Source organism: Pseudophryne corroboree, chromosome 4 (genome assembly GCF_028390025.1).
Source record: "Pseudophryne corroboree isolate aPseCor3 chromosome 4, aPseCor3.hap2, whole genome shotgun sequence".
NCBI classification, from domain to species: domain Eukaryota; kingdom Metazoa; phylum Chordata; class Amphibia; order Anura; family Myobatrachidae; genus Pseudophryne; species Pseudophryne corroboree.
The window spans coordinates 611,498,288-611,511,798 of NC_086447.1; positions in this window are offsets into that span (position 1 = coordinate 611,498,288).

Below are 13,511 nucleotides of genomic sequence, written 5' to 3' on the forward strand. Positions count from 1 at the left end.
TTCAGTGTGTGTGTATGTGGGGGGGTTTGGAAAGAGGGTGGGTTCAGTGAGGTGGAGGTGCCTATCCATGCCGCTGATCACCCCGAATCAGGGAATCACTTGTAGCGGCTGCGGATGGTGTCCGAGGTGCTACATGTGGTGGAGGGGTGGGTGCGCGAGGAGGTCCAGAGGTGTTGCGGGTGGTGGAGGGGTGGGTGCAGTGGCACGGATGGCGGAAAGGGTGCAGAGGTGCTGTGGGTGGGGGAGGCGTAGATGTGGAGGGGGCGCGGATGGGGGAGGGGGTCTAGAGGTGCTGCGGGTGGGGGAGGTGCGGGTGCGGAAGGGGAGTGTAGATGCTGTTGGTGGGGGAGGGGTGGGTGCGGGGGGCTATGGATGAAGGAGGGGGTCTGGAGGTGGTGTGCATGGGGGAGGGGCGATGTAGTGGGGGGGGTGTTTGGGGAGGTGGGGTTGCAGGGGGGGTGAGGTTGGGTGATAGGTTCTAGAAGTGCTGCGGGTGGAGGGGTGGCTTCAGGGGAGCCGTGGATGGGGTCCGGAGGTGCTGCGGGTGGGGGAGGTGTGGTAGGTCCATGAATGGGGGAAGGAGTCTATAGATGATGTGAATGGGAGGAGGTGCTGTGGTTGGGGGAGTGGCGGCTGCGGTGGTGTGGTGGGGGTCCGGATGCGTTGTGGGCAGGGGAGGGGGCGGGGGTGCTGCGGGTGTGGGTGCTATGGGTGGGGGGGAAGCGGGAGTGCCGCGGGTGGGAGGTGGATGCTGTGGGTGGGAGGGGCAGATGTGGTGGATGCTGTTGGTGCGGCAGGTGGAGTGGAGGGTGCGGAGGTGTAGCGGGTGGAGAGGTGGGTATGGGGGTGCCGCGGGTGGGAGAAGGGTGGTGGGTGCTGCGGGTGTGGGTGCTACGGGTGGGGGAGGGGCTTGTGCCGCGGGTGGGGGGGATGTGGTGGATGCTGTGGGTGCAGCGGGTGGAGGAGGGGCAGGTGGGGTGTAGGGTGCGGGGGTGTAGCGGAGGGGAGAGGTGGGTATGGGGGTGGGATGGGGAGGTGCGGGGGTGCTGCGGGTGGGGTGGTATTATGGGAGGGGGAGGGAGTGCAGCGGGCGGGGGAGGGGTGTGTGCCACGAGTGGGAGGCAGATGTGGTGGATGCTGTGGGTGCCACGGGTGGGGAAGGTGCGGGGGGAGAGGTGGGCATGGGTATGGGGTGGGGGAGGTGCAGGGGTGTGGGGGTGTAGGGGGGGATAGGTGGGTATGGGGTGGGGGAGGAGCGGGGGTGCCATGGGTGGGAGAGGAGGGGGGCGGTGCAGTTTGTGGGTGCTACGGGTGGGGGAGGATGCGGGAGTGGTGTGGGTGGGGGAGGGGCGTGTACCATGGGTGCGGGACAGATGTGGTGGGTACTGTCCCTGCCGCAGGTGGGGGAGGGACGGGGGGGTGCTGCGGATGGGGGAGGGTGCAGGAGTGCGGCAGGTGGTGCTGCAGGTGTGGGTGTTACGGGTGGGGGAAGGAGTGCCGTGGGTGGGGGAGGGGCATGTGCTGCGGGTCGGGGAGGGGCGGGAATGCCGTGGGTGGTGGAGCGGCATCTGCTGCTGGTGGAGGAGGGGTGGGAGTGCCGCGGGTGGGGGGTGCTGCAGATGTGGGTGCTATGGGTGGGGGCAGGGGTGGGAGTGTCGCGGGTGGGGGAGGGGTGGGGGGTGCTGCAGATGTGGGTGCTATGGGTGGTGGGAGGGGGTGGGAGTGCTGCAGGTGGGGGAGGGGCGGGATTGCCACAGGTGGGGTAGGGGCGAGGGGATGCTGCAGATGTGGCTGCTATGGGTGGGGGAGGGGGCGGGAGTGCCGCGGGTGAGGGAGGGGCGGGGTGCTGCAGATGTGGGTGATATGGGTGGGGGAGGGCCGCGGGTGGGGGAGGGGCGAGAGTGCGGTGGATGGGGAGGGGTGGGGGTGTTGCAGATGTGGCTGCTATGGGTGGGGGAGGGGGCGGTAGTGCCACGGGTGGGGGAGGGGCGGGGGTGCTGCAGATGTGGCTGCCATGGGTGGGGGAGGAGCGGGAGTGCCACAGGTGGGGGAGGGACAGGGGGTGCTGCAGATGTGTGTGCCATGGGTGGTGGAGTGAGTGTCGCGGGTGGGGGGTGCTGCAGGTGTGGGTGCAGCGGATGGGAGGGTGCGGGGCATGTGCTGTGGGTGGGTGGTGGATGTTGTGAAGGCTGTGGGTGCTGCGGGTGGGAGGGTGGCGGGGGTGGGAGTCAGTGGTCATCCACGGTATTCTCCTCCGGACTGTGCGGCAGCTGAGCAGTCACCGGCTGCAGTGTCACCAGGGTGCAAGGAGTGTATGGGGAGGGGGGAGAGAGGGGAGTGGGCGGAGATTGGGAGGGGACTGGGCGGGGACTGTTCCTGGCCTCCATCCAGCCACCCAGATCCCAGATCTGTGACTGTGACTCCGCCCAGAGTTAGCAAATTAGTCACAGAGTCACAGATCTGGGCTGTTATATAGGAGATATATAAATATATATATATGGTATAAACAATTACATAGGAATCAAGAATCAATACAGTTACAATCAGCATACAATTACACCATTTGCTCAATGCACCCTCAGCTCCATTTCCTCCATCTCTCCCTCTATCTCGATGCTCACAGCAGCAAAAAGACAACAAAACAGAACTTCTTGTGAGTCTGCAATCAGCTATACACTGTGTATGTTGGGGGAGTACATGTCTTCTGTTATTGGTCCAGGGGAGGGAACTTTCTCATTCATGATGAGTCATTGGTCAGTGTGAGGGTTTTTGTTCTAGGTTGCTGGCCCATGTGTCTTCCGGAAATCCTTTTGTTCACTTCAGAATGTGGCTTTATATTCCTACATTTAATCATAACTACTCATTGCAATGTGCTACAATCCAACCACAGGCACCAAACCAATCCACTCATTCCTCCGATCATTTTGACACCAAGCTCCGCTCCAACAATACACATACATGATGTTATACTCCATTATATAATTTAAAACCTTATAATGTCTAGTGCTTGACATGTTTAATTTATGTGTGGTATGAAATATGTGTTGAATATATCTTTGTGGCGTGTCTGTGTAAGTGCATATGCTACCATATATTGCTGTGCTCACTGCATGTATTCGCACGCATAGCGACTCATCAGTGTGGAGTTTACATGTGCTGTGCATGTAATATTTTTGACTTCAACAGTGTGGAGAGGGAGCAAGAATGACAGTCACTAAGAGTAACTCTAGGGAGGCACTTTTAAACTATGATAGGATTCTCACGACTGGGTTGAAAACTTGGAGGGGTATTCTCTTTTCAGGAGGGACAGGGCAAGCAAAAGAGGAGGAAGTGTATGTTTTTATGTTAAACCATCTCTTAAACCATACTTAAAGAAGGTTATTTATGAGGGGACTGCTGTTAATTTAGAGTCACTATGGGTTAAAATCTCAAGTGGAGGTATTGATGCAAAAAAACTAGCCATAGGCTTGTGCTAAAAACAGCCGGATATTAGCATACATGAGGATTAATAACTCTTGCAGCAAATCGAAAGGGATGCGGGATTGGGGTACATCCTAGTGATTGGGGATTTTCATTATCCTGATATAAATTGGAGTAACGATTCATTTGTTAAAGCCAGGGGCAACATGTTCTTAAAAATCACTAGATCACTACTTATCTAAATTAGTCGAGGACCCAACTAGGGGTAAAACTACTCTGGATCTAGGGGGTCATTCCGAGTTGATCGCTTGCTAGCAGATTTTAGCAGCCGTGCAAACGCATAGTCGCCGCCCACGTGGGAGTGTATTTTTGCTTTGCAGGAGTGTGAACACCTGTGCAGCAGAGCTCCTGCAAACACATTTTGTGCAAAACAAGACCAGCCCTGTAGTTACTTATCCTGTGCGATAATTGCTGCGTAGAGTGACATGGTAATGACGGCAGATACCCAGAAACGCCCTCTTCCTGTCAGCGTTCGGCTGTGCGATTGGAATTGTTGCTAGAACCAATGCAAAACCACAAAGGACTTTGTACCCATACGACGTGCGCGCACATTGCAGTGCACACGCACAGGGCTACCACTAGGCAGCTTTAGGCAGCTGCCTAGAGCGCCGGAGTGAGCGGCCTCCACTTTCCCCCGCAACCCACGGACCCGTTTTTTTAAAAAAAAAATATCGTTCTATGGGATCCGGAGGGGCGGAGGGGATTGAGGACAAGTGCGGCATCAGGCAGCAGCAGGCGCCCGCCCCCCGACAGAAGCAGCCGCCCACCTCGCGCTATCTGCAGCGCACTATGTACTCGGAGCAGACGGCAGCACCAGGAACAGTGCCTCCCCGCCAGCAGCATCCGGCCACCCCTCACCAGCTGCTGTGCACTATGTACGTACGTACGTACGTACGTATGGAGGCAGTGTACTGATGTATATATGTGTGTATTTATGAATGTACGTACATACGTACGTATGTACGGAGGCAGTGTATGGGTGTATATATGTGTGTATGTATGGAGGCAGTGTATGGATGTATATATGTGTGTGTGTGTGTGTGTGTGTGTGTGTGTGTGTGTGTGTGTGTGTGTGTGTGTGTATGGAGGCAGTGTGTGTATGAATGTATATATGTATGTACGTAAGGAGGCAGTGTATCGCTGTATTGTATATATGTGTGTATTTATGGAGGCAGTGCATGGGTGTATATATGTGTGTATGTATGAAGGCAGTGTATGGATGTATATATGTGTGTGTGTGTGTGTGTGTGTGTGTGTGTGTGTGTGTGTGTGTGTGTGTGTGTGTGTGTGTATGTATGGAGGCAGTGTGTGTATGAATGTATATAAGTACGTACGTACGTACGTACGGAGGCAGTGTATCACTGTATTGTATATAAGTGTGTATGTATGGAGGTAGTGTATGGATGTATGAAGGTAGTGTATGGCTGTATATATGTGTGTATGTATGAATGTATATGTGTATGGAGGCAGTGTATGGATGTATTGTATATATGTATGGAGGCAGTGTATGGATGTGTATATATATGTGTGTGTATGTATGTATGGAGGCAGTGTTTGGATGTATATATGTATGTATGTATAGAGGCAGTGTATGTTTATATATGTATGGAGGCAGTGTATGGAGGCAGTGTATGAATGCCGCCCCCCCCCCCCCCCCCCCCCATCCCCTCCCCGGCGGCCATCTGACAGACCGGATCCCAGCTTCAGTATGGTGACCGGTGGTCTCCCAACTGCCGGCCACCCGATATCAACCCTGTGTGTATGTATGGAGGCAGTGTATGTATGTATGTATGTATGTATGAGAGGCAGTGTATGTATTAGAGAGGCAGTGTATGTATGTATGTATGTATGTATGAGAGAGGCAGTGTATGTATGTATGTATGTATGAGAGAGGCAGCATATGTATGAAAGAGGCAGTGTATGTATGTATGTATGTATGAGAGAGGCAGTGTATGTATGAGAGATGCAGTGTGTGTATGTATGTATGTATGAGAGAGGCAGTGTATGTATGTATGTATGTATGTATGAGAGATGCAGTGTATGTATGTATGTATGAGAGAGGCAGTGTATGTATGTAGGAGAGAGGCAGTGTATGTATGTATGTATGTATGTATGTATATATGAGAGAGGCAGTGTATGTATGTATGTATGTATGTATGAGAGAGGCAGTGTATGTATGAGAGAGGCAGTGTATGTATATATGTATGAGGGAGGCAGTGTATGTATGTATGTATGTATGAGAGAGGCAGTGTATGTATATATGTATGAGGGAGGCAATATATGTATGTATGTATGTATGTATGAGAGAGGCAGTGTATGTATGTATATATGTATGAGGGAGGCAGTGTATGTATGTATGTTTGTATGTATGTATGAGAGAGGCAGTGTATGTATGTATGTATGAGAGAGGCAGTGTATGTATATATGTATGAGAGGCAGTGTATGTATGTATGTATGTATGTATGTATGAGAGAGGCAGTGCATGTATGTATGTATGTATGTATGTATGTATGTATGTATGAGTGAGGCAGTGTATGTATGTATGTATATATGTATGAGAGAGGCAATGTATGTATGTATGTATGTATGTATGTATGAGAGAAGCAGTATATGTATGTATGTATGTATGTATGTATGTATGAGAGAGGCAGTGTATGTATGAGAGAGGCAGTGTATGGATATGTATGTATGAATGTATGAGAGATGAATGAAATAGAAAGAGATAGGCAGCTGGGTAGGGTGCCCGGATCTGGGAAGGGGGTGCCACTGAGCAGGGGTGTATCTAGGGGCCCGAGCGCCCCTGGCAAAGTAAGGGCTGGTGCGCCCCCCACACACACACACACACACACATACTTGAAATAAGGAGAGTATCAAAAAGGGCGTGGCCTTGTGGGAAGGGGCGTGGCCACACAATAGCACTTTTAATTCAAATTATGCCACAGTAGCATATTACACAGCACAGTAGTGTCTCTTATTCACGTTATGCCACAGTATCACATTACACCGCAAAGTAGTGTCTCTAATTCACGTTATGCCACACAGTAGTACCCCTATAGGAAACACTGTCTATAGAAGGCATATGGGGAATGCAAATAGAAAAAAGAAATGTGGACCAGTGCTAGTAAATATATTTCTATTTTTATAAGTGGAATGCGGTCAAACCATATTCAGGGATGCAACTGCAATATCCCTGTTCTCATCGCTCCGTCGATTGGATCACATTGGCTGTAAACACCGCTGCCTGATTGACAGGCAGAGGTGGGGGGCGGTGATGGACCATTGCGGAGGCAGCATTGAAAAACGGGGTCAGGCTGTCTGCATTTTTGGGGCGGCTGAGTGACATCACACGCAGCCACCCCTATGTGAAAAAATAGGATTTTAATACTTACCGGTAAATCCTTTTCTCCTAGTCCGTAGAGCAGAGGTTCTCAAACTCGGTCCTCGGGGGCCCACACAGTGCATGTTTTGCAGGTCTCCTCACAGAATCGCAAGTGAAATAATTAGCTCCACCTATGGACCTTTTAAAATGTGTCAGTGAGTAATTAATACACCTGTGCACCTGCTGCGTTACCTGCAAAACATGCACTGTGTGGGCTCCCGAGGACCGAGTTTGAGAACCTCTGCCGTAGAGGATGCTGGGGACACTTCAAAAACCATGGGGAATAGACAGGATCCGCAGGAGACATGGGCACTTTAAGACTTTGAATGGGTGTGAACTGGCTCCTCCCTCTGTGCCCCTCCTCCAGACTCCAGTTTTAGGAACTGTGCCCAGGGAGATGGACATTTTGAGGAAAAGGATTTATTTTTAAACTAACGGTGGGATACATACCAGCACACACCACAAACACTCCGTACAACATGGCAGTCAATAGAACTCCAGTCAACGGCATGAACAATGTCAGCAACAGGCTGACCATAACAGAAAACACAACTCGTGTGTAACATAATCAATAACTAAAAAGTAATTACTGCAGATAGAGTCCACACTGGGACGGGCGCCCAGCATCATCTACGGACTAGGAGAAAAGGATTTACCGGTAGGTATTAAAATCCTATTTTTTCATACGTCCTAGAGGATGCTGGGGAAACTTCAAGAACCATGGGGTTATACCAAAGCTCCAGAATGGGCGGGAGAGTGCGGATGACTCTGCAGCACCGATTGACCAAACCTGAGGTCCTCATCAGCCAGGGTGTCAAATGTGTAGAATTTCGCAAACGAGTTTGCACCTGACCAAGTAGCTGCTCGGCAAAGTTGTAACGCCGAGACCCCCCGGGCAGCCGCCCAGGATGAGCCCACCTTTCTGGTAGAATGGGCCTTCACTGATTTCGGCAACGGCAAACCAACCGTAGAATGAGCATTCTGAATTGTAGTACAGATCCAACGCGCAATAGTCTTGTTGGGAGCATACAGGACAAACAGAGCGTCTGTTTTCCTAAGTTGAGCTGTCCTGGCAACGTAAATTTTCAAAGCCCTAACCACATCAAGGGATTTTGACTCATCGAAAGCGTCAGTAGCCACAGGCACCACAATAGGTTGGTTCATGTGGAATGATGAAACCACTTTCGGAAGAAACTGTTGACGAGTCCTCAACTCTGCTCTATCTTCATGGAAGATTAAATATGGGCTCTTGTGAGACAAGGCCGCTAATTCAGACACCCACCTTGCAGATGCCAAGGCCAATAGCATGACCACTTTCCAAGTGAGAAATTTTAACTCTGTCTTCTGTAAGGGTTCAAACCAATGTGATTGAAGGAACTGCAATACCCCGTTAAGATCCCACGGTGCAACCAGGGGCACAAATGGGGGTTGGATGTGCAGCACGCCTTTGATGAAAGTCTGAACTTTCGGAAGGGAAGCCAATTCTTTTTGAAAGAAAATTGATAAGGCCGAAATTTGTACTTTAATGGAGCCCAACTTTAGGCCCGCATCCACACCCGCTTGCAGAAAATGGAGAAAACGGCCTAGCTGAAATTCTTCCGTAGGAACCCTCTTGGACTCACACCAAGACACATATTTTCTCCAAATACGGTGATAATGTTTCGCCGTTACTTCTTTCCTAGCCCGAAGAAGTGTGGGAATGACTTCACTGGGAATACCTTTTTGGGCTAGGATCCTGCGTTCAACCGCCAAGCCGTCAAACGTATCCGCGGTAAGTCTTGATACACGCACGGCCCCTGCTGTAACAGATCCTCTCGTAGAGGAAGAGGCCAAGGATTTCCTACTATTAATTCCTGAAGATCTGGATACCAAGCCCTTCTTGGCCAGTCCGGAACAATGAGGATCGCCTGAACCTTTGTCCTTCTTATGATCTTCAGCACCTTTGGAATGAGTGGAAGCGGAGGGAACACGTACACCGACTGAAACACTCACGGTGTCACTAGGGCGTCCACTGCTATTGCTTGAGGGTCTCTCGACCTGGAACAATATCTCTGAAGGTTCTTGTTGAGGCGAGACGCCATCATGTCTATTTGAGAAATTCCCCAAATAGTGTCTGCTGAGGAAGTCTGCTTCCAAGTTGTCCACTCCTGGAATGAATATTGCCGACAGAGTGCTTTTATGTCTTTCCGCCAAGCGGAGAACTTTTGTGGCCTCTGCCATTGCCGCTCTGCTATTTGTTCCGCCCTGGCGGTTTATGTGCGCTACCGCTGTTATATTGTCCGACTGTATCAGGACAGGCAGGTTGTGAAGAAGATGTTCCGCTTGAAGAAGGCCATTGTAAATGGCCCTTAACTCCAACACGTTTATGTGTAGAGAAACTTCCTGGCTTGACCATCTTCACTGGAAAGTTTCCCCTTGTGTGCCGCTCCCCAGCCTCGGAGACTCGCATCCGTGGTCAGTAGGATCCAATCCTGGATCCCAAACCTGCGTCCCTCTAGAAGGTGAGAGATGTGCAGCCACCACAGGAGCGAGATTCTGGTCTTGGAGGACAGGAGTATATTCCGGTGCATGTGCAGATTGGATCCGGACCACTTGTCCAACAGATACCACTGAAACACTCTGGTATGGAACCTGTCAAATGGAATGGCCTCGTAGGCCGCAACCATCTTCCCCAGCAACCGATTGCATTGATGAATTGACACTCTCGCTGGTTTTAGAATTTGTTTGACCAGACTCTGAATCTCCAGAGCCTTCTCTTCTGGAAGGAAAAGTCTCTGTAATTCCGTGTCCAGAATCATTCCCAAAAACGACAGTTGTTTTGTCGGATTCATCTGTGACTTTGGCAAGTTCAGGCGCTAACCATGTTGTTGTAGAACTGACAAGGAAATCGTAATGCTCTGCAGCAATCGGTCCCTGGATCTCGCCTTTATCAGGAGATCGTCCAAGTCTGGGATAATTGTTACTCCTTGCGCAGGGGAAGCATAATTTCCGCCATTACTTTGGTGAAAACCCTCGGAGCTGTGGATAGACCAAACGGCAGCGTCTGAAACTGGTAATGACAATCCTGAAAGGCAAACCTCAGGTAAGTCTGATGCGGAGGATATATGGGGATGTGTAAGTAGGCATCCTTTATGTCGACCGACACCATAAAATCCCCTTCTTCCAGACTGGAGATCACTGCTCAGAGAGACTCCATCTTGGATTTGAACTTTTTTAGAAAGAAATTGAGGGATTTTAGGTTCAGAATTGGTCTGACCGAGCCGTCCGGCTTTGGGACCACAAACAGGCTCGAATAAAAGCCCTCTCCCTGTTGTGACGGGGGCACCTTGATAATCACTTGATTTTGACACAGCTTTTGTATTGTGTCGCATACCACCTCCCTGTCTGGAGGAGAGGCTGGTAAGGCCAATTTGAAAAATCGTCGAGGGGGAACGTCTTGAAACTCTAATTTGTACCCTTGGGACACTATTTCTAACAGCCATGGGTCCAGGCCCGAACGAACCCAGAATTGACTGAAGAGTTGGAGACGTGCCCCCACCGGTGCGGACTCCCGCAGAGGAGCCCCAGCGTCAAGCAGTGGATTTGGCAGAAGCCGGGGAGGACTTCTGCTCCTGGGACCCTGCCACGGCAGGGGACCTTTTACCTTTACCTCTTCCTCTATTAGCAAGGAAGGAATAATTTCGGCCCTTTTTGTATTTATTTGGCCAAAAGGACTGCATCTGAAACTGGTGAGGTTTCTTTTGTTGTGGAGGAACATAAGGCAAAAATTACGATTTACCCGCGGTAGCCGTAGATACCAGATCAGCGAGGCCGTCACCAAACAAGACGTTACCTTTATATGGGAGAGACTCCATAGTTTTCTTTGAGTCAGCATCAGCATTCCATTGATGAATCCACAATGCCCTTCTAGCTGAGATAGCCATAGCATTGGCTTTCGATCCCAACATGCCAATATCTCTCGCCGCTTCCTTCAGGTATGCTGCGGCATCCCTGATATAACCCAGCGTTAAAAGGATACTATCCCTATCTAGGGTATCTATATCAGATGACAGGTTATCTGCCCACTTTTCGATAGCATTACTCACCCATGCAGATGCAATGGTTGGCCTGAGCAGAGTACCTGTGGTTACGTAAATGGATTTTAACGTATTCTCCTGTCTACGATCTGCCGGCTCCTTAAGGGCTGCCGTGTCAGGAGACGGTAACGCCAGCTTTTTTGATAACCTTGACAGGCCCTTGTCCACAATGGGGGATGACTCCCATTTATCCCTATCCCCAGAGGGGAACGGATATGTCACCTGGATCCTTTTGGGAATCTGAAACTTTTTATGAGGATTTTCCCACATTTTTTCAAAGAACGTATTCAGTTCATGAGAGGGCGGAAACGTTACCTCAGGTTTCTTTCCCTTATACATACAGACCCTAGTATCAGGAACCGCAGGGTCCTCGGTGATATGTAACACTTCTTTTATTGCCACAATCATGTACTGAATGTTCTTAGCCAATTTTGGGTCAAATCTAGTCTCATTATAGTCGACACTGGAGTCAGTATCCGTGTCAGTATCTGTGTCTGCCAACTGTGCGAATGAACGTTTATGTGACCCTGAGGGGGTTTGGACCTGTGATAACACATCCTCCACAGACTTCTTCCATGCCTGGTTCTGAGAGTCAGATTTATCCAATCTCTTATTAATAAGAGCCACGTTAGCATTTAAGGCGTTCAACACATTTACCCAATCGGGTCGGCGGTGCCGACAGGGTCACCCCCACAGCTGTTTCTGCCCCTAACACAGTCTCCTCCTGGGAAAAGCATTCAGCCTCAGACATGCCAACACACGTGTACCGACACCCACAGACACACACAGGGCAAATTGGGGACAGACCCACAGTAAAGCCTGACAGAGAAACACAGAGGGAGTTTGCCAGCTCACACCCAGCGCTCAATCCCGGTTCTGAAAACTTAATATTAAGCCCCAGACCTGTAGCGCTTTTAAAATAAGTTATAACTGCACCAAATTACTGTGTACCCACCCCCAGTTTTGCACCCTGTTACTTGTACAGTGGTAGGAGGAAAGGACCAGCGTCTCTGCAGCTTCTGTGAGAGAAAATGGCGCTTCAGCCAGCTCTTTTTTAAATACATAAATGCCGGCGGGGGTCCGAATTCAGTGCCCAGGCACCTCAATCACCTTCTGCCAGCCTAATAAGAGGTTTCTAATTCTGCCCAGGGCGCGCCCCCCCCCCCCGCGCCCTGCACCCTGCAGTGCCGCTGTGTGAGTGGGAGCATGGCGCGCAGCGCAATTGCTGTGCGGTACCTCATAGCCATCAATGAAGTCTTCAGGTCTTCTTCTACTCACCTGTCTTCTGACTTCTGGCTCTGTAAGGGGGTGATGGTGGGCTCTGGGAGTGAACTCCTAGGCGTACCTAGTGTTCCAAACCCTCAGGAGCTAATGGTGTCCTGTAGCCAAGAAGCAGAGCCTTTAATCTCATCAGAAGTAGGTCTGACTTCTCTCCCCTAAGTCCCACGATGCAGGGAGACTGGTGCCAGTAGACCTTCCTTAAATATAAAAAACCTAACATAAAGTCTCTTCAGAGAAACTCAGTAGAGCTCCTCAATGTGCATCCAGTCTGCCTGGGCACAGAATCTAACTGGAGTCTGGAGGAGGGGCATAGAGGGAGGATCCAGTTCACACCCATTCAAAGTCTTAAAGTGCCCATGTCTCCTGCGGATCCCATCCATGGTTCTTGAAGTGTCCCCAGCAACCTCTAGGACATATGAGAAATGATATACAGTACAGTCACACATGCAGTATATACAAATAGTTACACACATATACAGTATACAGTCACATACATACATAGTCATACACTAATACACACATAAATACAGTAGCTACTTATACACACACAAACATACATACACATATAGTCACATTCATAAAGCAGACACATACAGACTATATAGTGTTTTACCCCCCTCACTTCACAGACAGGGTACACTCAATGCATGTACTTTAGTAGCTCCTTGTCCTCTCCTTTATGCTGCTTGGTTGCCTGGCACTGCCCCGCCCCCCTGTTTCTGTTCCGTCCACTTCCCGAAGGGCAATGCCTCGCAGTGCAGTCTTGTGCCACCCCTCCCCTCACTTAATCCGGATTGTACCTTGTGATTGTCTGTTACTGCCGGCGCCGGTTTCCAGCGGCACAGCACTGCACTAGTGATCAATCAGACTCAAAATAAACTACAGCTCCCAGATCTCACGGCAACAGGGGATACTGGGAGCTGTAGTTTATGTTGAGTCTGATTACAGGTGAGGTGCGGTGCGGTGCGCTGCCGCCTGACACTGCTGCTGGCACTAACAGACAGTCACCATGTCTGACAGTACTACTGGATTCTACCCCCTGGACGTGGATGGCACTCCCAGGCAGCGCCGCTCCTTGCCTGGCACCCCTGGCAAGTGCCATCCTGGCCAATGGGTAGATACACCCCTGCCACTGAGTGTAGCTATCAAATAATTCATGATATCTTTGAGAGATAATGCAGTCAGATGGCTGGGAAATGTATAAGATGCCACCTATGAACTTTCACTTTAGTGACTGGGAAAGTGAGTAACTGATGATGTTGGGGGGCGGTAGGCAGACATTTTGCCTAGGGTGC